At 49.6% G+C, this 24,626-nt stretch overlaps 1 protein-coding gene across 4 annotated transcripts in view; it reads left to right on the forward strand.

Annotated features, from left to right (window-relative positions):
* Positions 1-24,626, forward strand: part of LOC144106925 (uncharacterized) — a 618,131-nt gene that overhangs the window by 184,348 nt on the left and 409,157 nt on the right. The window contains exon 1 of one of the 4 annotated variants that reach the window (XM_077639888.1): positions 12,786-13,627. The exons of the other annotated variants lie outside the window; for them this stretch is intronic. The gene's annotated coding sequence lies outside the window, so the exon portion shown is untranslated. Of the gene's footprint in view, positions 1-12,785; positions 13,628-24,626 lie in introns of those variants that run through there. 4 annotated transcript variants of the gene reach the window in all.

Below are 24,626 nucleotides of genomic sequence, written 5' to 3' on the forward strand. Positions count from 1 at the left end.
TCACTTAAAACCAGCAGCAGAAAAGAACCAGAGGCAAGAAAGAAACACACAGACGCGGACGAGCCTGCACTGACAACTGAAGATCTATTAGGAACACCGCATAATATAAACCGGAAGAGTCAGCACATCGAACGAGTTCTTATCATTACCTGTTTGCGTCGATGCACAGGAAATTCGCTTCTTTCTTCGATAGGCACACTGAAAGCTGAAGGCGCGCTGACAAATAGTTTTCCGGATTCACGGATTGCCAGGGCTTCCAAGATTTCTCGGGTTACCTTGTCTCGGTTCTTTTTTTAATATCTGCACATGATGTGTATCAGCGGGCTTGTTAGTTTTTTACATTCTTTACAAACCCTGCAGTGCACCGCTAGGTTAGTACCTTAGTGCCAGATTTCCCTGCAGTAGCGTTAGCGTGCTCTTTTGTTCTGTCATTCACACATCTCCCCGTCTGTCCTATGCGATGCTTTCCACCAGATACCAGGATGCGAAACACGTCGCCTTGAACGCATTCGGATTACTTCGTGCGGTGCTTGGTCTGACAATTGGATTTTTTCACCTGCCCATTCACACGCGCTCACGTATGGCTTGCTTGGCGCCGTGGATCATATTGCCGCGAATCTTTGCAATGTTTATTTGCTCATTCTTCAAAGCTGCCGGTGTGCCGCTTTATTGCTTTGTTTGCGATGCAAGACGCGACCAGATTTATCTCGATTGATTGCATCCAGGCAAAGCTGATTCTACGTTGTTCCAGAATGTTCTAGTAACTTTGCAAGCTTTATCTCGAAAGTTCGCTATCAGCTTTAACTTGAGCACGGCCGACAGCGGTGGGCATTTTGTTCGACGACCGCCAAGCACGCATGTTGTTACGCCGCCGCCGAGTGATTCAGCCCATTGTGGGCGCAAGACAGCCCCATTAGAGAGCTTTGTTTACACGCCATTTTCGCTGCCTTTCTACTCTCCGGACTTAGTGACATCTGGTGGCGGTGCTAGGTAGCCTTCCATATTCCGGACGCCTCCTTCAAGTCGCGACAGGAGCCATCTGCGCATCGCACCGGAGGTTGAGCCAGCAGTTAACCGAGCCAGCAGACGTCTTCAGGGAGAGAAGCCTGAGTTTGGGACCCTTGAAAGAGGTTAGAAAGAGGCGCCCGTCCTGTTGTGTTCGTGCCTCTTTGTCGTTGTCGTTTTAGCGCCGTCCTAACCTCTTTCAAGATATGAACCAACTAGCCCAAATCAAAGTACATTTTGGGACCCTGCCGGACCGCATCCGACAACGAAAAGACGCTGCTACGAGCACCACAATCTCGCCAAAGATGTCTACCCCGATCATACTGCAACAGCAGCGGGTGCTGCCAACTTTTAGTGGATCCCTAGGCAAAAACCCCGAAGAATGGTTGGACCCATTTGAGCGCGTGGCATCATTCAACAAGTGGGATGATGCGGCAAAATTGGACAGATATTTTTCTCACTGGAGGGCTCAGCACGTACGTGGTACGAAAACGAGGTGTCGTCCCTAACGACATGGGACCTATTCAGGAAGGAACTTTCGAAGGTATTCACCAGTGTCGTGAGAAAAGAAAGAGCCGAACGACTTCTTGAGTCCGGAATCCAGCTTCCAAACGAGCCCGTCCGCGGTTACGTTAAAGAGATGAAGCGCCTGTTTCGCCGCGACGATCCAGAGATGACCTATATAAAGAAAGTTCAGTTTTTAATGCGCGGCGTAAAAGAATAACTATTTGCTAGCCACGTCCGCCAGCCGCCAAAAACAGTCGATGAATTGAAGCAAGAAGCATGCTCGATCAAGAAGCCCTTCGACATCCGGGCTCGGCAGTACAACCGCCCTTCTGTCTGTAAAATCAGTCCGGACACGACGACCACCATCAGCGACAACTTGCGGGAACTGATGCGAGAAATCGTCCCCGAAGACCTACGACAACTGCTGTCATCCTCGGCACAGCCACAAGCAGCGAATCTCATGGATGTGGTACGACAAGAAGTGCATCAGGCACTTGTCATCCCGACGGCCACAGAACCCCAGGCTATGACCTACGCCGCTGCAGTACGCACTCCTGAGCCCCAACGACAACCCCTACGTCCTCTTCGACATGAACAACTTGTTCAAAAACTCCGCCTCCCTGCCCCCGTCCGCCCAGCCTATGAGCGGCGCTCACCATCATCATCGTCGTCATCATCAGCCTGAATACACCGATCGACTGCAGGGCAAAGGCCTCTCCCATGTCTCTCCATTTAACCCGGTCATTTGCCAGCTGCGCCCAACCTATTCCTTCGAACTTCTTAATCTCATCCGCCCACCTAACGTTCTGCTGCCCCCTGCTACGCTTGCCTTCTATTGGAATCCACTCCGTTACCCTTAAGGACCAGCGGTTGTCTTGCCTTCGCATCCCATGCCCTGCCCAAGCCCATTTCTTCCTCTTGAATTTAACTACGATGTCATTAACCCGCGTTTGTTCCCTCACCCACTCTGCACGCTTCCGGTCTCTTAAAGTTACACCAATCACTTTTCTTTCCATAGCTCGCTGCGTTGTCCTTAACTTAATCTAAGCCCATTTCGTTAGCCTCCACGTTTCTGCCCCGTAGGTGAGTGCCGGCAAGACACAGTTGTTATACACTTTTCTATTGAGGGTTATTGGTAAACTGCTAGTCATGATCTGAGAGAACCTGCCATATGCGCTCCACACCATTCTTATCCTTCTAGTTGTTTCCGTCTCATAATCCGGATCAGCTGTCACTACATGCCCTAAGTAGATGGATTCCCTTACCACTTCCAGCGCCTCGCTTCCAATTGTGAACTGCTGTTTCCTTGCTAGGCTGTTGAACATTACGTTGGTTTTCTGCATGTTAATTTTTAGGCCCACCGTTTTGCTCTGCCCGTCTAAATCATTGGTCATGCTTTGCAATTCATCTCGTGAGTTACTCAGCAAGGCAATGTCGTCAGCGAATCGCAGATTATTTAGGTATTCTCCATTAACACTTATCCCCGACTGTTACCAGTTCAGGCCTCGGAACACCTCCTGCTAACAGGCGGTGAATAGCATTGGCGGGATCGTATCTAATTGTCTGACGCCCTTACTTATAGGAATTTTATTGCTGACTTTATGGAAGACTATTGCAGCTGTGCAGTCGCTATCGATATCTTCCAGTATTTTTACAAAAGGTTCTTCTATAACCTGATTCCGCAATGCCTGTATGACAGCTGAGGTTTACACTGAGTCGAATCAATGAAGGCTATATGTAGGTGCTGGCTATATTCTGTACATTTCTCTATCACCTGATTGATAGTGTGAATATGATATATTGTTGAATATACTTTACGAAAGCCCGCCTGGTAATTTGGTTGGTTAAAGTCTAAGGTTGCCTTGACTATTGGCGATTGCCTTAGTAAATACCTTGCAGGCAACAGACAGTAAGCTGATCGGTCTGTAATTTTTTAATTCTTTGGTGTCTCCTTTCTTATCAATTAAGACAATCATTAAGTTTTTCCAAGTTTCTGGTACAGCCGAGGTCATAAGGCGTTGCGTATACAGGGTGGTATGTTTTTCTAGCACAATTTCCCCTCCATCCTTCAACAGGTCTGCTGTTACCTTATCTTCACCAGCTGCTTTTCCCCTTTGCATTGCACCTAAAGCTTTCTTTACTTCCTCTTTCGTTACTGGCGGGATGACGCATTGCTTTTCGCTACTGTCTCTCATCTCACTACTGTATAGATTTGCGTAGGACTCTTCGGCTACTTTAACTATCTTATCCATATTCCTAATGCCATTACCTTCCGTGTCTCTTAACGCATATATCTGATTTTTACCAATGCCTGGTTTCCTCTTCACCGCTTTCAGGCTACCTCCGTTCTCTATAGCATGTTCGATCCTCTCCATATTGAACTTCCTTATGACGGCTACTTTGCGCTTATTTATTAACTTCGATAACTCTGTCAGTTATATTCTGTCGATAGGGTTAGACGCCTTCATTCTTTGGCGCTTCTTAATCAAATCTTTCGTCACCTGAGATAGCTTTCCGGTATCCTGTCGAACTTTCCTACCGCCTACTTCTACTGCGCACTCCGTAATGATGGCTGTGAGATTATCGTTCATTGTAGGAACATCAAGTTTGTCTTCCTCAGTCAAAGCCGAATATCTGTTCTGCAGCGCTATCCTAAACTCCTGCACTTTCCCCCTTTACGGCTAACTCGTTAATGGACTTCTTCTTCACTAGCTTCTTCCGCTCCCTCTTCAAGACTAAGCTAATTCGAGACCTTACCATTCTGTGGTCGCTGCAACGCACCTTTCCGAGGACGGCCACATCCTGAACGATGCCAGGTTTAGCGCATAGTATGAAATCGATTTAATTTTTAGTATCGCCATTGAGGCTCTTCCAGGTCCACTTCCTGTTCTCTCGTTTGCGGAAGAAGGTATTCATGATTCGTGAACATTTTCTATCTGCGAATTCTACTAATAACTCTCCCCTGCTATTTCAAGAACATATCCCATAGTCGCCTACCGCCTGGTCACCAGCCCGCTACTTGCCCACCTTCGCATTGAAGTCGCCCATCAGTAAAGTGTTCTGTGATTTTGCTTTGTTCATTGCCAATTCCATGTCTTCATAGAAACTTTCAACGGTCTGGTCATCATGGCTGGATGTAGGCGCGTAGGCCTGCACCACCTTCAGCTTGTACCTCCTATTGAGCCTAATTACGATAGCTGCCAGTCTCTCGTTAATACTATGGAACTCCTCTACGTTGCCAGCTATATCCTGATTAATGAGGAATCCCACACCTAGTTCTGGACTATCCGTTAATCCGCGATAGCACAGTATGCGCTCGTCGTTTAGTACTGTATACACCTCACCTGTCCTCCTAACTTCACTGAGTTCTATGACATCCCATTTAATGCCCGCTAGTTCCTCGAACAGCACTGCTGGGCTGGCCTCACTAGATAAGGTTCTAGCGTTAAATGTTGCCAGGTTCAATTTCCATTGGCGGCCTGTCAGAGATTCTTAGCACCCTCAGCTGCGTCACAGGTCTGACCGCCGCCGTGGTCAGTTGCTCCGCAGCCGCTGGGGACTGAGCGCCGAGGGTTGAGCGGCGCTGAAGCCCCAGGAAATGCGACGCCTGGAGGACTTCTGACAACCGGCCGTTGTACGTCCATTGCAGTGAGGCCGGCCATATTCTTCTTCGCTGCCCGTACCGATGTATAGGTCTTCGAGGATTTGCCGTTGACGCCCCACAACCCCGTTTCGACCAACGTCCGCAGGAAATCGACGATTACCTGCGTCGAGAACAGCACATGCCGAACCGCCTTCTACACTCACCATCACCGTCAACATTGCGCTTTGCGTCGCCACGCCCCAGCTACGCAGCCGCGGTACAAAGAAGGTCTCGCTGTCCCTTTAGGGGAAACTAAAGACGGCAACCTCTGGAGGTGAGATTGCTCCCGAGCGAAACACCGAAGATCCTCCAACGACCATGCCGCATGAAGACGCCGCTCCCGAGACGCCGACGCCCCATACAATAACCTAGACCAGGACGCGAAGCGCCTTCAAAACGACGCCACTACCGAGGAAACCTTCGACGACCCAGGACTTCGATGCCCAGGACGACGTGCAACGCAAGAGCCAGGACGTCCGACTTAGAATTAGTTATCGACGGCTGGAACGTCGCCGCTCTACTCGACACAGGAGCCGATTACTCGGTGATGAATGGAACATTCGCTGCGCAGCTGAGGAAAGTCACGACCGCTTGGGACGGCCCACAAATTCGCACCACAGGGGGCAACCTCATTACGCCATCAGGACGATGCACAGCGCGAATGACTTTCGAAGGACACCTATCCTGCGACCTTCGTTGTGCTGGGGCAATATTCCCGCGAAGGGATATTGGGCATAGATTTCCTAAATGAGCATCAGGCGATCATCGACCTGTGATCCAAGCTGATCACGCTTTCGACGGACGAGGCCGTCCCTTTGAAGAGAACTCTGGAAAGTCACGTTTCCCTGAGTGTCATGGAGGAAGAAGTGAGCGTCCCATCCATTTCAAGTGTTATCGTGACTGTAGGCGCCACGAAAGCCATTACAGCTGAAGCCATCATCGAGGGGTACATGCACTTGCTTCTAGACCGAGGAATCAGCATAGCAAGAGCCATCGCACATTTCCACAATGGCTAGGCTGAAGTACGGCTGAATAACTTCAGCGAAGAATACCGGCACATTGGCAGAGGAAAGACGATTGCTTTTTTCGACAAAATATCCGACGTACGGGTCTCCATCGCCCTCTCCGACCCATGCGCAATAGATACACCTAGACAAAGAGAACTCTCCCACTTTCGACATCAGCCCAGCCGTGGCCCGGAACAGACAAGACCACAACTGCAATCTGCTTCGAAGCTGCAGCGAGTGTTTTTCGTCATCGTAGAAGGTCCAACAAACGCCAATTGCCAAGCATCGCATTATAACCGACCAGCACGCCCGACCTCTCCGTCAAAGCCCCTACCGTGTTGTTTTTCAGCAGCGCAGGGGACAAAGGACTATCAGCGCCGTGTCCGTGCACTTGTCTCGACCTTTGTACCTTGCTTTGCTGAAAAACAATTTCCCACCAACTTGCCCAAGCTTCTACAGTATCTGCTCTACCGTGTGTCGCCGCGAGAACTACAAGCCATCCGGGACCAAGGGGAAGAATTGCTTCCCGACGACGTCATCCAGCCTTCAAATAGCCCCTGAGCGTTACCGGTTGTTCTAGTGAGAAAGAAAGACGGCGCACTTTGATTCTGCGTTGATTATCGCCGCTTGAACAACATAACAAAGAAGGACGTGTACCCCCTTCCCCGCATCGACGACACACTGGACCGGCTCTGCAACGCCAAGTATTTCTCATCGATGGATCTCAAGAGCGGCTATTGGCAAATTGAGGTCGATGAAAGAGATCGCGAGAAAACCGCATTCATTACTCCGGATGTGCCCTGAGTTCAAGGTGATCCCATTTGGTCCCTGTTCCGCACCAGCGACGCTTCAGCGAGTAATGGGTACAGTGCTGGCCGGCCTGAAGCGGTAAATTGGCCTGGTATATTTAGACGACATCGTTGTCTTCGCCTCGAACTTTGAAGAGCGGCTCAAAAGACTTCGAACAGTACTAGACGCCATCATATCGTCTGGCCTAACCTTGAAAGCAGAGAAGTTCCACTTTGGCTATGAAGAGCTGCTGTTTCCAGGCCAGGTCATTTGCAACGACGGAGTGCGCCCACACCCGCAGAAAACAGCTGCTATTGAACAGTTTCCTCCGCCGGCTGATAAGAAAGCAGTGCGCAGGTTCATCGGACTTTGCGCATATTACCGACGATTTGTGAAAAACTTTTCGCGCATCGCCGGGCCCCTGACCCAACTGACGAAGGTGGACGTGCCATTTAAATGAAAAGCGCCGCACGCAGAAGCCTTCAAAGAACTTCAGCGTCGTTTACAGTCTCCACCGATCCTCGCGCATTTTGATGAAAACGCCGATACTGAAGTTCATACCGACCCAAGCAGCGTGGGCCTAGGTGCCGTTCTCGTTCAAAAAAGCGACGGGCTGGAGAAAGTCATCGCGTACGCTAGCTGTTCCCTTTCTAAGACAGAAGCTATTCGACAGCTGAAAACGAGTGCCGTGCCATCATCTGGGCTACGTCGAAATCCCGCCCCTACATCTACGGACGACCGTTCAAGGTGGTCAGCGATCACCACGCGCTGTGCTGGCTTGCCAATTTGAAGGGCCCCTATGGACGCATCGCTAGGTGGAGCTTGCGTCTCCAGGAGTTTGACGTCACCGTCGTTTACAAGTCCGGACGCAAACACTCTGACGCCGATTGCCTCTCACTAGCCCCTGTAGATGCACCGCCGCCGGACGACGATGAGGACGCTTTCCTGGGATCCATCAGCCCCAGCTCTTTTGCACAGCAGCAACTCTCGGACCCAGACCTAAAACCCCTCATCGAGTACTTGGAAGGCAAGGTTTATTCACCCTCCACCTCATTCAAGCGAGGACTGTCTTCCTTCTTTCTACAGAATGATGTCCTCGTGAAGAACTTCGAGCGAACAAAACAGCCTACCTCCTTGTTTTACCTGCTTGTCTCCACGAAGAAGTGCTACAGGCTTCAGCCGACGAGTCGACAGCTGGACATCTCGGGTTTACTCGCACCCTCCGCCGCATTCAAGACAAGTATTACTGGCTCCGACTCTCTGCCGATGTCGCACATTATGTGAGAACCTGCCGAGATTGTCAGCGACAAAAAGCCCCTCCCATCCGGCCAGCAGGATTTCTAAACCCCACTGAACCCCCCTCAAGGACCTTCCAGCAGATCGGCGTGGACTTGCTTGGCCCTTTTACAAAGTCAACATCTGGAAATAAGTAATTCATCATAGCGACCGATTGCGTGGCCCGCTACGCCGAGGCGAAAGCTCTGCCGAACGGAACAGCAGCAGAAGTCGCTAAATTTTTCGTGGAGTGCATTCTTCTGTGTCATGGCGCCTCCGAGGTGCGCTTTATGGACAGAAGAACAGCATTCACGGCGGAACTAGCGCAAGCCACCCTGCGTTACAGCCAAACCAGCCACCGGACGACAACTCTATACCATCCGCAGACCAACGGACTGACCGAGCGCCTGAAAAAAACCATCGCCGATATGCTCGCCATGTATGTCGATGCCAAGCACAAGATCTGGGACGCCATCCTGCCTTACGTCGTCTTCGTCTACAACACCGCAGCGCAGGAGACCACTCAGATGCTTTCTTGGCTCGTCCATGGCAGGTAGGCCACGACCACGCTAGACGCCATGCTGCCCAACGCTACAGAAGAAGGGAACGTCGACGTCGCCGCCTACCTTCAACGCGCAGAAGAAGCCTGAAGACTTTCCCGATTACGGATATAACACCAGCAGCGGACCGACGCCATGCAGACGCTACAACCTACAAAGATGCAACGCAGAATACAAGCCAGGAGACCAAGTTTGGGTTTGGACGCCCGTTCGCCGCCGTGGATTGAGTGAAAAGCTTTTGCGCCGCTATTTCTGCCCGTACGTATACAAGGCTCTTCGTCGGCTAGGTGAACTGGATTATGCAGTCATCCCTGACGCAATGACTGCATTCCAGCGACGCCGTGTACGACCAGAAGTTGTCCATGTCGTCCGTCTAAAGCCATATTATGCGCTCTAAAGGACGCAGTGTTTCCACACACTGTGTTTATTTTCGCGCGATCCGTTTTATTTGTTGCTAGTCGCCTTATTTTTTTTTAATGCATCGGGTCGATGCTTCTTTGAGAGGGGAGTAATTCCGCGAATCTTTGCAATTTTTGTTTGTTCATTATTCAAAGCTGCCCGCACGCCGCTTTACGCTTTGTTTGCGATTCAAGACGCGGCCAGATTTATCTCGATTGATCGCATCCAGGCAGAGCTGATTGTACGTTGTTTCAGAATGTTCTAGCAACTTTGCACTCTTAATCTCCAAAGCTCGCTATTAGCTTTAAATTGAGCACGGCCGACAGCGGCGGGCATTCTCTTCGAGGACCGCTGAGCACGCTTGTTGTTACGCCGCCGCCGAGTGGTTCAGTCCATCGTAGGGGCAAGTCAGCCCAAATAAAGTGTTTTGTTTAGACGCCATCTTCGCTGTCGTTCTGCTCTCCGGATTGCAGTCACGACTTCGTGGCAATATTTGACAAATGAAAAGAGCGCAAACAACAGACGCGGAAAGCATAGGACGAAACGAGGACGCATGTGCTGACGGGTTTATTTCGAAAAAGCACAAATACATATCGAGACCCGATAAAAACACTTCTCTCAAAGAGCCGAGTCACACGATAAAAAAAATGGTTCCATATATGAATCCGGTTTCGACTGCGGCAGCATCGCCTGCCTGTGCTTTTGCTCCCCCGAAATTGGCAGTGGCTTAGGTCGGCTATGCCAGGATATACGTAGCGTGAGCTACGCTGCGCCGCTGAGAATCAATTGCCGCTGAGCAGCAATTTCGCTCTCCCTCTCCATGGCTATACCACATTGGCAAACAGCCCGCTATATGTATACCCCCACGGATACCTCTGCGCATGCGCGCAAAATGAGAGGCGCTATCAAGCGGCTCCGGCGCAGCGTCAGACTTGGCTACTGCGCAAAGGAGGCGCGCAGCTGGGCACGCGCCCGCGCCAGTGCGTCTGCCGTGGCTATGACGCACTCTTTGAAAGACCGGCAAGGCGAGCGCGCGCGGCGGCTCCGGCACACCAGCTGTGCGCCATGTGACGTCACTGCTCCTCGCGCATGCGCAGCACGGCTCTCCAGGAGCCACGCGAAACTGCTCAATAATAATAATAATAATAATAATAATAATAATAATAATAATAATAATAATAATAATAATAATAATAATAATAATAATAATTGGTTTTTGGTGGAAAGTAAATGGGGCAGTATCTGTCTCATATATTGTTGGACACCTGAACCGCGCCGTAAGGGAAGGGATAAAGGAGGGAGTGAAAGAAGAGAGGAACAAATAGGTCCGTAGTGGAGGGCTCCGGAATAATTTCGACCACCTGGGGATCTTTAACGTGCACTGACATCGCACAGCACACGGGCGCCTTAGCGTTTTTCCTCCATAAAAACGCAGCCGCCGCTGCTCAACCCCTGTTCATTGCTCACGCAACTTCTGTTCAACTGCTCGCGCTACCATAAATACTTCTCACCGCCACCACAGCACAGCTCGAGGCGCGAGCGTCTTCGTTCTGCCGAAGCTGCGGTAGATAGCTCGTCTGCTTGGGCGTCATATGATGAACTGTGGTGCAGTGACGGATTGATGCGGGCGGTTGCCCCGCCCCATGCGAGAAATTTTGCATAGAAATGCATGATTCAGATGGGTCTAGCCCTCCAATGGTTACCCATAAATCCGCTCATCTTCCAGCGGGGAAGCAAGGAAGAATGGGTTGAACAGAAATTCCCACCCTTTACACTAGCTGTCGCCGGGTTCCACGACCTGCGCAAGGCGCTCATGTAAACCTTGTAAATATTTTATGTGGGTGCCAGGTGCCTCACATACTATCTGTTCGACTCTGGACGAATGCAGCAGCTGAAAAGCTTCTTTCTCCGTTGGAGACTTCTGAAGGCAGTTTCTTTCTTCTCTTGTGCGGTCATCGCACCCCACCAAACGCAGGTATGAGTCCCTAACGGAAGGAGACACCTGGGGAGGTGTTCACTGCCGTCTTTAACTCCGTCGTGTTTATCCCAAACCAGCGACGCTCCTCCACGATCCCATAATTGTGGACTACATCTCTTCAGTGGCCCTCAGTGGAGAAGTTGTCGGTATGTAAAATGCCTCTAAGCAATGCACTTGTAACGACCCCGAAGTGCATCAGATGAAGCGGTCTGCCTTCCTGTTGGAAGGATTAGGACTAGCATGTCATTTGTCGTGGGTTTTCTCGCCCTGATTCTGGTGCGGGATAAAGATCGTTTTGTCTACCAGATCAGTGGAGAGTGCACCTCAACTGAGTTGATCGTCGACCGGCACTTGGAAATAACGGTTCATTTTATTTATTAATGCGTCAGAAGGGTCTGTGCAAGCCGAAGGCTGTCACGAGTGTCATATCGAAAACAAGTATGTGACGTCGAATTACTCAACTCAGTGGGTTAACCTCGCTTATAACGAGCCTAAGTATGCCATCTCGTAATAAATATAACGAACTTTATTTAGCGTGTCGCCCTCGCTTACCCTCCGCGGTGGCTAGGTAGCATTGGCGGCCGCATTTGGATGGAATCGGATACACAAAATTTTAGAGGCCCGTGTACTGTGCGATGTCAGTGCACGTTAAAGAACCCCAGGTGGCCGAAATTTGCGGAGTCCTTCACTACGGCGTCCCCATAGCCTGAGTCGCTTTCGGTTTTTAAATCCTCATGAACCATTCTTTCAGTGACGCGTCGCATACTCTCGACGACACAAAGCTGTGCTAACGGGAAGTTCCTGTTTATGGGCGCTGAATGACATCTGTCTCGATAATTCGTCCAGGGTTCTAAGGTATCTCCTGTGTCGCGACTGTTACCCGCCGCGGTGGATCAGTAGTGAGGGCGCTTCGCTGCTGATCCCGAGGATGCACGGTCACTCCCGACCGCAGCGGACGCATTTCCATCGAGGCGAAACGCAAAACGGGGACCGGGGCTTGTGCGTTGTCGACAAAAAAAAAAAAAAAAGAACACCAGTCGTTGGAAACTGTTGCGGAGCTCTTCACTCCCAGTTTCCTCACTTCCTGTGGTTGAGGCGTCCACCAGAAGTGCCATTTCCACTTTGCAAAAAAAAAAAAAGAACACTAAAGAGCATTGTTGGGAGAAACGAAGGATCAGCTGTTTTTGCTGCGCCATAGTTGACGCTCAACTTTGGTTGGTGTCGGTGAAACTGCCTGTGACCTCGGTACTAAACATGTTGCGAGCTGACACTACTCGCAACATTCCATTTAAGTCTCCAGAATTGCGAGAGGGATACTACTCTTGCGGAAAGGTAGCAATAAACGCGGGAGTCAGTAAAGTCAGAAAATTAAATATACAGTAGGGGAGGTGGGGCACTGTATTGACAGGAAAACGTGAAGCGACATGTATTGCGTCAACGCGATGATGAGCTCAGTAGCGGCACTAAGTAGTGGGGCAGGCAAATGAGATGCACCGCCTGACTGCGAGCTGCCGAGCCGGCGGGATGAATGAACAAGAACAGGAGGGAGCGCGAGCTGACGTTTGTCGCCGGCGGAGGGGCGGCGCATTTCCGCGTTCACCATCCAGCGCCTCGGTAGCGACACCGCCGCCGGCGCCGGCAGAGGACGCCGACCTCCGCCGCCGAAGGAGCCCGGCGACCGACCGACCGGCGACCTGTTGCCGCCGCCGCGGCGCGCGACCGGCATTCTTGCAAGCATTCCTGCCCGCACACTATTTTACCGTCTGCACCGACAATCCAACGTGCTCGTTTCTCTCTGAGACGTCTTCGGTCGCCGCTAGTAGCCGCCAGTGAAACGTGACATTGGTGATATGAATGCGTCGCTGCAAACAAAAGCGCTCTCAAGTTGCGTGGCGCGTTCGCGAGCTGCTGCTACGGCGTCTTCTGGCTCGGCACTGACGACACGCGTGAAGTGACGTCACGGGCAACCGCGCTCCGCCATTGGTGGCGGCTGTCTGCCCTGCTGCATCCCCCCAAGGTACGCGGCGGGGCGCGTGTTGGCCAGGTGGCCTCGTCGCCGGAGCAGCGGGGTCTTCGCGGCGCTCTGCGTGCGTGCCTGCTGCCGGTGGCAAGAGGCGTTGTTGACCGGGTTCCGTTTTCGATTGTGCGCGAACCTCCCCTTTTGTCTGAGCCGTGCGTGCACTTCGCCATCGTCTCGAGAGAGTGAAAAGCGGCGTGTCAAGCCTCGCCGCGACCCCTTCGCGTCGACAACGTGTGCAGTGCTCGCCGTGCGCGTTATACTACCAGTGGTTTGGCCGGAAGTTGTGGCTGTTCTGTCATGGCGGTCCGCCGTGCGGTGTAGCGCGGGACGTTTCGGCTCGCGCGGCCGGTTGTGGTTCATGGCTGTGCGACCTCGTGCCGTCAGAGTCTAGCGGGGCCGTCGGCTTAACCCCGCCGGGAATACCGTCGTCGTCTCTTCGCTACGGTAAGTGGCCCGGCGGCTCTCAAATCGGGGACACGAGCGGGTTTTCTTCGCGCGTTGGCCAGCGTCGCTGTTGCGCAGTGACGAAACGCCCTCGCATGAAGATCGTACGCAGCAATGCGGTCACAACTGACAGGGTTTCTTTTGTCTTGCCTGGGCGCACATCGGACCGCCCCGCAGATTTAACGAGGGCCGGCTACAATGAACAGCAACCAACTTGCCCAACAGGAAGTTCTTGTAAGCTCAACGATCGGCCAAAATCTATGTTGTTCGATGTTGTTCGATGAACTAAGAAAGTTAAGCTATGTTAGTTTATTTGTAGCTCTCACAAAGTAACCGCCCACTTCTATCGGAAACAATGCGAATGATTGCCCGCGCATTTTTTTCGCTCGAAATAACTGTCCTGTGTTTGAACGCAGCGTGACGCGGCGAGTACGCGTATCGGCCGCCTGCCTTGTGAACGGGTCAGTCAACTAAGGCAGCGAAATACATGCAGCGGTTGTTGACGCTGCTTGCTCTCCTCCACATGTTTCTGTACAGCGCTGGAAACTTGACGCGGCGAAATGCTCGTGGAAAAAAGCATGCACCCACGTATTTGCTGGGCGATGTTTCATTGGACCATCGATGGTCAGGTGGCTGGAATTTGAAGGATGGCTACACGCTCGATAAAAGAGCGCATATGGTTTGAAGGCCTTTTCGTGCGGATATTTTTTTTCTGTACAGCCAGCCGTGCTAGCTGTCTTTCTAAAGGTAAGGCATCATCAGAAAACACATTGTGCTCAGCGTGACGAAACATTTTTTCGCTCGCGTCTTTCGCCCCTTCACTTTGTCGTTTATCCGCAGACTGCGTGAGCGCGTTTGATATCGGTCTCAGTGTCATAGCATTATTGCGTACTGCGTAGCGTCGATCGGGCATTGCTCGCCTCTTTCCACCATTCCGCCTTATTACAGTTGGGCTGTTTTTATTTTACTGCTGCCACGTCTCGTGTTGAGCAGGCGGCTGTTTTCAGTACACCTTCCTCGTTGTACGAGGTTGTGGAAAGGTGCCGTTCAGCATCTGTTTCCTTCTCATTTTGCGGTTAGTATATTCTTTTTCACCACGACGCGCCTTGCAAATATGCTGACAGGAGTGAAATTCATCTGACCGCGGGCCGCATTCGCGAACTTCCGTCTCTTGCGGACCAGTTACCGAAGAGCAGAATCTGGGGCTCCAAGGAAGAAGTAAAAACAAGGGACGCATAAATCTGATCAGCAGAGTGCGTAAAAAGTCCAAGCAAATTGGCAGCTCCCCCGGAGAAGGCCACTCGTCGGCGAAAAAAAAAAATTGTACTACTTATAGTGGTCATTCCCCGCAAGCACGTGTCCGGCTGCTGTTTACACCTTTTCCAGTTTGCTTTTATCTTTTAAAGTAGGGGAGTCCTGTATTGTACATGCCTACTCTAGCATTGACTTGACATGCGATTTGTACAGCACATCCCGAGTGTTTTGAGGACATTCACGCGTGTTACGTCTCAGAAAACCGAGTCGCTTTCAGGCTTTAGCGGCAGTGTAGTCAATGGGCCGACTCCACGATAAAGAAGGAACGAAAAATACACTATACTCTGTAACCTGTCTTATAGGCGTTTTGTGTATTTACTGTGGAAAGTTCCCTGGACCTTTTTTTTTCTAGAAAACCGCACGTATACCGTTCTGTTAAGGTTTAGGTTCATGCCCCATTTGCTCCAGTCATGTATTTTGTTTAAGTCCCTCCGAATTATACAGTGCAGTCAATGTCCGAACTTAGTTTTCTGTACTGGATACAATCGTCAGCGAATATTCTCATGCATGACTGGGTATTTACATTTACATCATTGATATAAATCAGAAAGAGCAGGGGCCCCAGCACAGACCCCTGGGGAACTTCCGATATGACGTCACTAATGCCAGATTCAGCTCCATCCACAAGCACACACTGGCGCCGAACACGTCAGTATTCACCAGTCCAGGATATTACTTGTGGGGAAATATTGTAACAAGCTAGTTTTTGTGGTAGAAGGAACTGGGCATATTTCCAAATAAAATGCAGGTGGCTAAAGTAGTAGTTATTTACAAGAAAGGTGACAAGAACTCCCTTGGAAATTACAGACCTATTTCTTTGCTCCCTGTCTTTTCTAAAGGCTTAGAAAAGCTTATCTTCTCTCGACTGCAAAAATTCATAGAAAAAAATGATATTATAACAGGATGGCAGTTTGGATTTCGGAAGAATAAATCCACTGAGCTTGCGCTTCTTCACGAGAAAGAATATATCCTAAACAGTTTTGAAAAGAAACATATCGTGCTAGCTACCTTCTTAGATTTCAAAAAAGCATTTGATTCTCTAAATCACGAACTGCTGATTAGAAAGCTTGAAATGTATGGAATTAGAGGTCTTCCTCTGCAACTTTTAAACTCTTATCTTTCTAATCGTGCACAATATACAACCATTAATGGTATTGAGTCTTCTTTAAAGAATATAAAATGTGGAGTGCCGTAGGGTAGCATATTGGGGCCTTTGCTCTTCAACTTATTTATTAACGACATAGTAAACATCACCGACCAAGCATCGTTTTTTATTTATGCAGACGACACAAGTATTTTCCTCTCAACGAATTACTGCGATTCCCTGATAGACAAAGGAAACAATATTTTATGCCAAATAAACACCTGGACAGAACTAAATGGGTTAAAAATAAATGTGAATAAAAGCAAGGCTGTTATCTTCCGACCAAGGAATAAACTTCTGCATACAAATAAAAAGCTACTACTTAATTCAGAGGAGATTGAGATAGTAGAAAAATTTAAAACACTTGCAGTCGTCTTTCACGAAACAATGTCATGGGACCATCATGTAGATACTATCTTGCCTAAACTCGCTCGAGTCGTAGGACACCTATATCGCCTGAAAACAATGCTTCCTTCGAGGATTAAGGAGCTCATATACAAATCGTTGTTTTTGTCCCATTTAAATTATTGTCACCTTGTCTGGGGCATGACCACTCTGAATAATCTAGACAAAATTTATCTACTTCAAAAGAAAGCGATAAGGTGCATATTCCAGCTTAGTTTCAACCAGCATACAAACCAGTACTTTGAAGATGCATGTATTATGAAAATTTTTGACATCTATAGTTTTCAACTGCTTTCGAGATATAAGAAGGAGCTACTTCGTCATACTGATTATTTGGGGAGACTGGCCTCCCTAACGCCGAGCGAGAAGCTGTATAACACTAGACAACACTCCCCGTGGCAGACTAAAACTCCAAGAACAAACTACGGATTACAAATGATTGCCTTCCAGTTGCCTAAACACCTAAACACGTTACATCATAAAAATATTGACATAATTAGTACGCCGATCCGTGACCTTTGTAAACATTTCCTGTGTTTCAAAAATTAGTCTGCTTTCATAATCTTTTCATTTTTCCTTTTTATTCAGTGTTTGCATCAAAAGTTTGTAGTACTAATTTTGTTATTGTGATACTGTTGCACAATATGTATTCTTTGTTCCGCTGATGCCTTTGTATATGTAGGGGCCGAGGGCTCGTCAAGCCTTGCTGGCTTTTTTCCTCGGCCCTTTTCATCGTTGTGATGAATAAATCTCTATTATTATTATTATTATTATTATTATTATTATATCGAAGGCTTTCTTGAAGTCTAGAAAAATACAATCCACTGAGGATCGCTCGTCTAATGCAGCCGCCAAGTCGTGGGTGAATTCAGTTAGTTGCGTAACACAAGATTACCCTTGCCTAAAACCGTGCTGAAATGGATTGAGTAATCGGTCAGTATCTATACGAGTCGCTAGTGGTTTGAATAAAATGTGTTCTAGAAGCTTGCAGCGCTCATATGTTAAATAAATGGGACGGCATTTAGTGACACTATGGCGGGAACCCGAATTGTGGGCTTCCACGACATTTTCCACTTTCCGGTCGTTTGGAAGAATGCCGTCCTTGACGGATTTTTCATAAAGCACTTTGAGATAAAGTGGCACTATGTGACAACACGACTTCTGCAACGCAGGGACCAGACGCGTTTCTGGGTTAAGGAGATTGTCGATGCGTTTTGGTCGATCTTCAATAGGCGGCGCAGATTCAGCTCCTCGATAGGCACGGCAAAGACTGAGCTAAAGTACGAGAGCTCGGCCCTTTCTGCAGCGCCCTCGATAATTCTTTGTCCATCTTTGAGGCGGGGAATCCTTTGGCTCTGTTTTCATTCTATTGTCCAGAGTATCCGAATAAGTTGATTTCGCACGCCTCAAGGCATCATTTTCTTCGCATACTCTAACCGCGCGAACGACACGGGACGAAGAAAAGCGCGGAAACTTCACCTGGGTTTTACTTCATAGACGGTACATTTATTTATACATTCGTAGTAATCCCACCTGGAAACTAACATTACGAAATGCTGTCATGCCGTCGTCTGTGGCACAGATCTAGATATGCCAGCTCTTTTTCCGTATGGAAATGTACAGCGCAAATAAAGACCAAGACACATGAAACACACGAACGATGACTTGAAAGAGTTTGTTTCGAACCTCGGACCAGTATATAGAGCTGAAAAAACCGGGCAAAAGCCGGTAAGCGGGCAGAAAGCCCCCTCAATCTTTTACTACTTCCCTATCTCTTTCTTACAACTCTCCACTCTCCTGCTCTCTTCTTCGTTTTTCATTTTCTTTTCCTGGTGACTTTCCTTTTTTTTTCTGTGGTTCGAACTACCCTGGGTTTCGCCATATATGGTTATAGTTGGGGTGTATAGCTGGCATGGGCAGGACTTGCTCGCAAATTCCTGTTCCGTCCCCTAGTTGTGCTCCGTGGTTGGTGGCTGGCACCGAGACAGAAAAACTAATTTTTTTATGGCTCCCCTCTTTCCAAAGCAGCCCACCAACACACTCGAGGTTTTGTCGGCCGAGCGGTGGGAACCGGGGGACCTGAGATGAAGGAAGTGAATACGTACCACGACATCGCGCAGTTCTACAAACTCTCTACAAGAATCTTTCCTCCCCCGCGCAAGTCACTCTCCAAACATCGAGAGGTGGTTTTGAGAAGACTTCGGTGCACGTTACAGGGACCCAGAAAGGGGCTGTCAATAAAGCTGCGATATGTCTGGGATGTTAAGAGACGACGGTTCGTAATTATCTCCCAGCAATAATTATTTTAAAGCGTTTTGTGGAAGCTGAGTTATATGCAGACAAAATTTGAACTTCCGTGTCTTGGCGCCTTTCCCTCTCCTCTCGCACGCCAAAGCAGCGGCGCTCCTCCGCCAGCCCCACACACTCGGCCCCTTCCCTACCTGCGCCGGCTGCGGCGCGCGCGGAGTGGCCGCGGTAGCGCGTGACGTCTGAAAAGAATTTGGCGCTGTGAACCAATGATTACCCCCGGCTGCTGACGTCGTTTGCAAGATGCGACGTCGTCTGCCAGGTTTTCGCGCAAAAGCCCGGCACCGCGCGTCGCCGTGAGGTGCGAAAGCGGGAATTTTTAAAAATTTATTGTAAATTTCCCGCTCGCTTTTGAGGTCTCGTACACGGCATGAACGCTCGGTGGCCTGCACTCTACATAGTGCAAACATTTTAAAACCAAGCTCAAACACCCCTTTCTGTGGCCCGTTAAAGATGCCCAGGTCGAAATTATTCCGGAGCCCCCCACTGCGGCACCTATTTCTCTCTTCCTTCTTTCACTCCTTCCTCTATCCCTTTCCTTACGGCGCGGTTTTGGTGTCCACCGAGATGTTTGCTGATTAGCCGGTAACCTTAAATGTAAAGGACTAGCGTGTCGTCCGTTGGAAGGTGCTGACTGTTAGAGGGTATACACTGACGAAAGCTCCTTTCAAAGATGAAATGAGACTTTTAAGTTCGGCAGCAGCAAAGTGGTTTTAAGAACGGAGCGTTTGTTTTCTTTCCACGCCACTCGACTCAAACTGCTGACGTGAAGAGACTCCGTGATCGCTGTTTCGAAGTGGACACTAGTATAGCCTAGCCTCAGGGATCCGGCGATTTTGCATATAGGATACACGAGATTGCGCTATAGGTAGTGTACCTTGGGGAGTGGATAAATTACGGTAGCAGCACTGCAGCTGTCACGAAAAATGGGGCATTGTGGAATTACAATTGGTACGAAGTGGTAAGAGGGATCTGGAAAAGGGTGATGGTTCCTAGTATGACTCTCGACAGAGCGCTCCTGTGCACGAGACCAGATGTTCAAACAAGGTTAGAAATCAAGCATCGCAGTGTGGGTAGTATGGTCGCTTTGGGGGCAGATGGCAATAGAGCGATGTGCTCAGCAGTCATGCAGGCACTGCGTAATCAGGCTGTAGAAGAGCCTTGTGTCAAAATACTGGCAGATATATATAGCAGTTGCACAGCGACCATAGTCCCCCATAAAGTCAGCAATAAAATTCCAATAAGGAAGGGCGTCAGGCAAGGAGACACGATCTCGCCAATGCTATTCACCACCTGTTTACAGGAGGTGTTCCGAGTATGGATTGGGAACAGTTGAAGATAACACTTAATGGAGAACACCTAAACAATCTGCGATTCCCTGACGACATTGCCTTGCTTAGTCACTCACGAGATGAATTTCAAATCATGATCAATGAGTTAGACAGGCAGAGCAAAACGGTGGGTCTAAAAATTAACATGCAGAAAATCAAAGTAATGCGCAACAGCCTAGCAAGGGAACAGCAGTCCACAATTGGCAACGAGGGGCTGGAAGTGGTAAAGGAATACATCTACTTACGGCAGGTAGCGACAGCTGATGCGGATCACGAGAGGGAAATAATTAGAAGGATAAGGATGGGGTGGAGCGCATATGGCAGGTTCTCTCAGATCATGAATAGCAGTTCACCAATATCCCTCAAGAGAAAAGTGTACAACAGCTGTGTCTTGCCGGCACTCACCAGCGGGGCAGAAACGTGGGGGCTAACGAAAAGGGTTCAGCTTAAGTCAAGGACAACGCAGCGAGCCATGGAAAGAAACTTATTAGGTGTAACGTTAAAAGACCGGAAGCGGCCAGAGTGGGTGAGGGAACAAACGCGGGTTTATGACGTCCTAGTCGAAATCAAGAAGAAATGGGCTTGGGCAGGGCATGTAATGCCAAGGGTGCTTAAGGGTAGCGGAGTGGATTCCAAGAGAAAGTTAGCGTAGCAGTGGGCGGCAGGAGGTTAGGTGGGCGGTTGAGATTAAGAAGTTTGCAGGCATAAGGTGGATGCGGCTGGCGAAGGACAGGGTTAATTGGACAGACGTGAGAGAGGCCTTTGCCCTGCAGTGGGTGTAGTCAGGCTGCTGATGATGATGATGGCTATAGAGAAAATCAGTGGGTGCAAGGTGACATAGGAGGGGCAGTCATTCGGGAACTGAGAGTCTTGCAGTAAAAAAATTTGAGGAGAGATGGATAGAAATGGGGAAGATCACTTGGCTATAGGAAAGTTTTCAGTTACTTGTACATGGGCAATGTCGACACCAATTGGAGAAAGCGAACTAGAAAACCGACATGTAAATATCTGGAACGTAGTTGAGGTTTTTGATGATGTCAGGACGGCGCGAAAACAACAAGGACCAAAGAGGCACACGAACACAAAACAGGACAGGCGCCAAATTGCAACTCGCAACTAGTTGAGGCCCAGGTTAGGAAACATCAGTAAAGAAAAAGGTTAACGAAACAAAGGGGTCTCTGGAAAACAGAGATGCAGGCGAAATCGGCACTGGTAATATACCGAACTTTTAAGCAGTATTTTGGCAAAGAAAATATTTACGATAATCCTTGGGCAAGGTCTTTACTGTTCGAGGCCAGGACGGGAGTTTTGCGGACTAAGACATATAGAGTCAGGTACCACGAGATAGACACGTTGTGCGTTGCGTGCGGAGAGGAGGAGGAAATGGCTGAACACCTGATACTTTTCTGTAAAGGGCTGCACCCTACATTTGAAAGAAATTCCCTCGCCTTCACCTGGAATATTTGACGATACAAACGACCTGTCACACCTGGAACCTAAACTACGTAAATCTGACAACTGCTTACGCACACTCCCTGCGCCCCCTTTTCAAGCATACATAAGATCGCGCCCCCGCTTCTCGTTTTTACTGTGAACAAGGCTCCCGTACGGGAGACGAAACGTCTTTTGTGTAATTTTCGCTATGTGGTTGTCGGCGTCTGCAATGTCACGTTTTATGATTCATCCCGACCAGACGAGTTTTCGTCCAACTATTGATTTCATTTGAAAGCAACGGAACTGATTTATTCCAAGTATTCAGGTTTAAGGACAGTGGAGGAAAAGTAGATTTCAAACGGGTAGAAATAACCAATCGAAGGTTATCTGATTGATAGCTAAAATCAAGTCAAGATGGCTAGGTGGCATGAGCGGCCGCCCGATTTAGCAGTAACCGAGGTAGCAATAATCGAGTGCTGCTAACGATGGTCAAGCAACTGAAGGTTAAATGCAAGGAGTGTGAGGCGTCGGTGAATTTGAAGGAAACGCGGTTCGAATATGTAGAGGAGGCCGAAGGCGCGGATTTTATGTGCAAATGCTGCTTATTAAGTACACGTCTGGACAGGGCTGGCGAAGCGAACACCAGCCTAGCGTTACGTATGGATGCTCTAGAAAAAAGAGGTACAGATAGAGAGGGCAGATAAGCGCAAACTACAAGAGCAGCTTAGTGAATTGTCGGACGCAAAAATAGCTGACACCTCCAAGCGAAGCCACATTGGCGGACATTACAGTGCCAGCCACGCGTAGGGGACTGCACTGGCATGGACAATAGGAAAGTAAGTCAGGCAGGGTCAGACAGGAACAGCTACGCACACGCGGCAGCTAGGAAGTCTGGAGGCGATGGAGAGGGGGAACAACCTAACCCCATGGAATGAGGTCACAGTCACTGATAAGAGGCAGCATAATCCGGAAGTTAGGAGGAAGAGAATACCCTAGTTGGGGAGGGGGGTGGGTTATCGCTGGTGACTCAAACATGAGGTGCAAAAGAGCTATAATGGAGCGTGTAACAGGTGATAGGCGGTAGCAGTCGGGGTATTCTCAGGGAGGACAATGGACGCGGCACTGCGAGAGATGTACAGCTAACTTTCTGATAATATTGCAGGGCCCAGTTTGGCATTGGTAGCGGCAGGGCGAAATTATCTCCTTAATGGTGAACCCGCGAAAGTAGTCGAAAGATTAGCGGAGGGAGTTTACGATTTAATGGGGACAGCACAGCAAGTACAGTCACGGTGTGCGTTGCCGGAGGTGGAGGGACGCAACGGAGAGGTTGCAAGGACGTGGTGACGGTTAATCGAGAGATAAGGAAGTTCAGCCAGGAGAAAGGCTTTGAAGTGGCAGACATAAACAGGGAAGTACATAGGCTTTACACGAGATGGCATCCATTTTAGTGGAAGGCTAGGAGCAGAGATCGGCTGACGCCTGGCAGGCCGGGCAGTAGCTTTTTTAGGGGGTCTACGGTGGCTCACCGCGTAGGTAGGAGCGATGTACAAAGTTAACAATGGGGGCTTAACAATGACCACTTGGAGGTCCAGGAAGAAAACAACTAAAAAGAACCTTAACACCGGGGTCACTTCCATAAACATGCCAGGGGGTAGGAAGAGAGCTAAAGGGTTAGAAATAGAACAGCAGCTAAATGACGAAAAAGTAGGTGCGTACGCTCTGCGCGACACACATCTCAGAGATCTAGAAGGTCGACGGTTTTATTGATGCATATATCTGGAAAGGGAGCAGCAGAACAACAGCGGAGATGAAAGGAGGAGGAATAAGTATGCTCATGCATCAAGTAACAAATTAGCAAAGGATAAAGTCAACTTGCACTGAAAATGTCTGGGTATCGGTAGTAGTAGTAGTAGTAAAATACTTTTATTCGACCATAATTTATAGGCCGAGCATGTCGACCGCCTGGGCGACCAGAAGCCGCTGTTCTTCTTCCCCTTCAGCGCCAAGCCAGTCGAGCCAGGTGGTGATGGATAGAAAGGGTGGGGGGAAGGAACCCGACTGCTGAGCAGCCGGGCAATAGAAGAGGCAATGGGCCAGGTCCGCATAGATACAGGGGCAGTTGGGACAGGAAGGGTCCGATTGATAGCGATAGATGAAGAGGCGGGACGGGGTGATAACTGCATTCATCTGAATGTGCCGAAAAAGGCGAGACTCCGGCACCGTGAGTGATGGATGAGGGGGAGGGTAAAGGCGTTTGTCGAGGCGGAGCTCAAGGTAGACCTCTTTTATGATGCGGCGAAGGATGAGTCTCCCACCGTCCTACAAGGGCTTGGGCCAGGGGATCAACGGTGCCCGGAAAAGTGTGTGGCGGGTGAGCTGATGGGCCAGCTCATTGCCGTCAATCCCTGAATGCCCAGGGACCCAGCGGAGGAAAACGATGGAAGGCTGCAGTGCGGAGACCGCTCGTTCGACCTCCTGTTGGAGAGAAGGGGTCAGGGTGCGTTTCTGTATGTGGTGTATAGCGGCTTGTGAGTCTGAATAGACTGTGTACTCTTGGAGAGAGGGAAGTAGGGCAAATGACTGGAGGGCATGCGCAATGGCGAGGACCTCGAGGGACAATGCGTCTGGAGGGCGTAGATACGGCCCGCTGGTGTGGGTTTCAGGAGCAGGGAGGCGTGGATGGTACAGGGCGTAGCCGAAGGAACCTCGAGGAGCCACGAAGGAGGCATCCGTGTAAGCTACACCCTGGGTATCAAAGAGAGGGGAATGGTGCTGTGCGGCCGCATGACGACGTCCGGCGTGCAGGACGGGGGACATGTTGGTCGGGAGGGGAAGGATACGAAGATTGGGAGCGGGGGTGGGAATAGGAGAGGTAAACGGGGAGATTGGAATGGGGAGATACCCGCTTGAGTCAATAACCACTGACCCTGACGGGTAAGGGAAAGCCGGGCAAGCTGCGAGTCACGATGGAGACTGAGAAGAGAACGAAGAGGATGGAAGAGGCCTGTGGCAAAGAGCTTAGTGGTAGAGGTAGTGATAGGGAGGTTGAGAGCTGCTTTGTAGA

Source organism: Amblyomma americanum, chromosome 10, assembly GCF_052857255.1.
Source record: "Amblyomma americanum isolate KBUSLIRL-KWMA chromosome 10, ASM5285725v1, whole genome shotgun sequence".
NCBI lineage: Eukaryota > Metazoa > Arthropoda > Arachnida > Ixodida > Ixodidae > Amblyomma > Amblyomma americanum.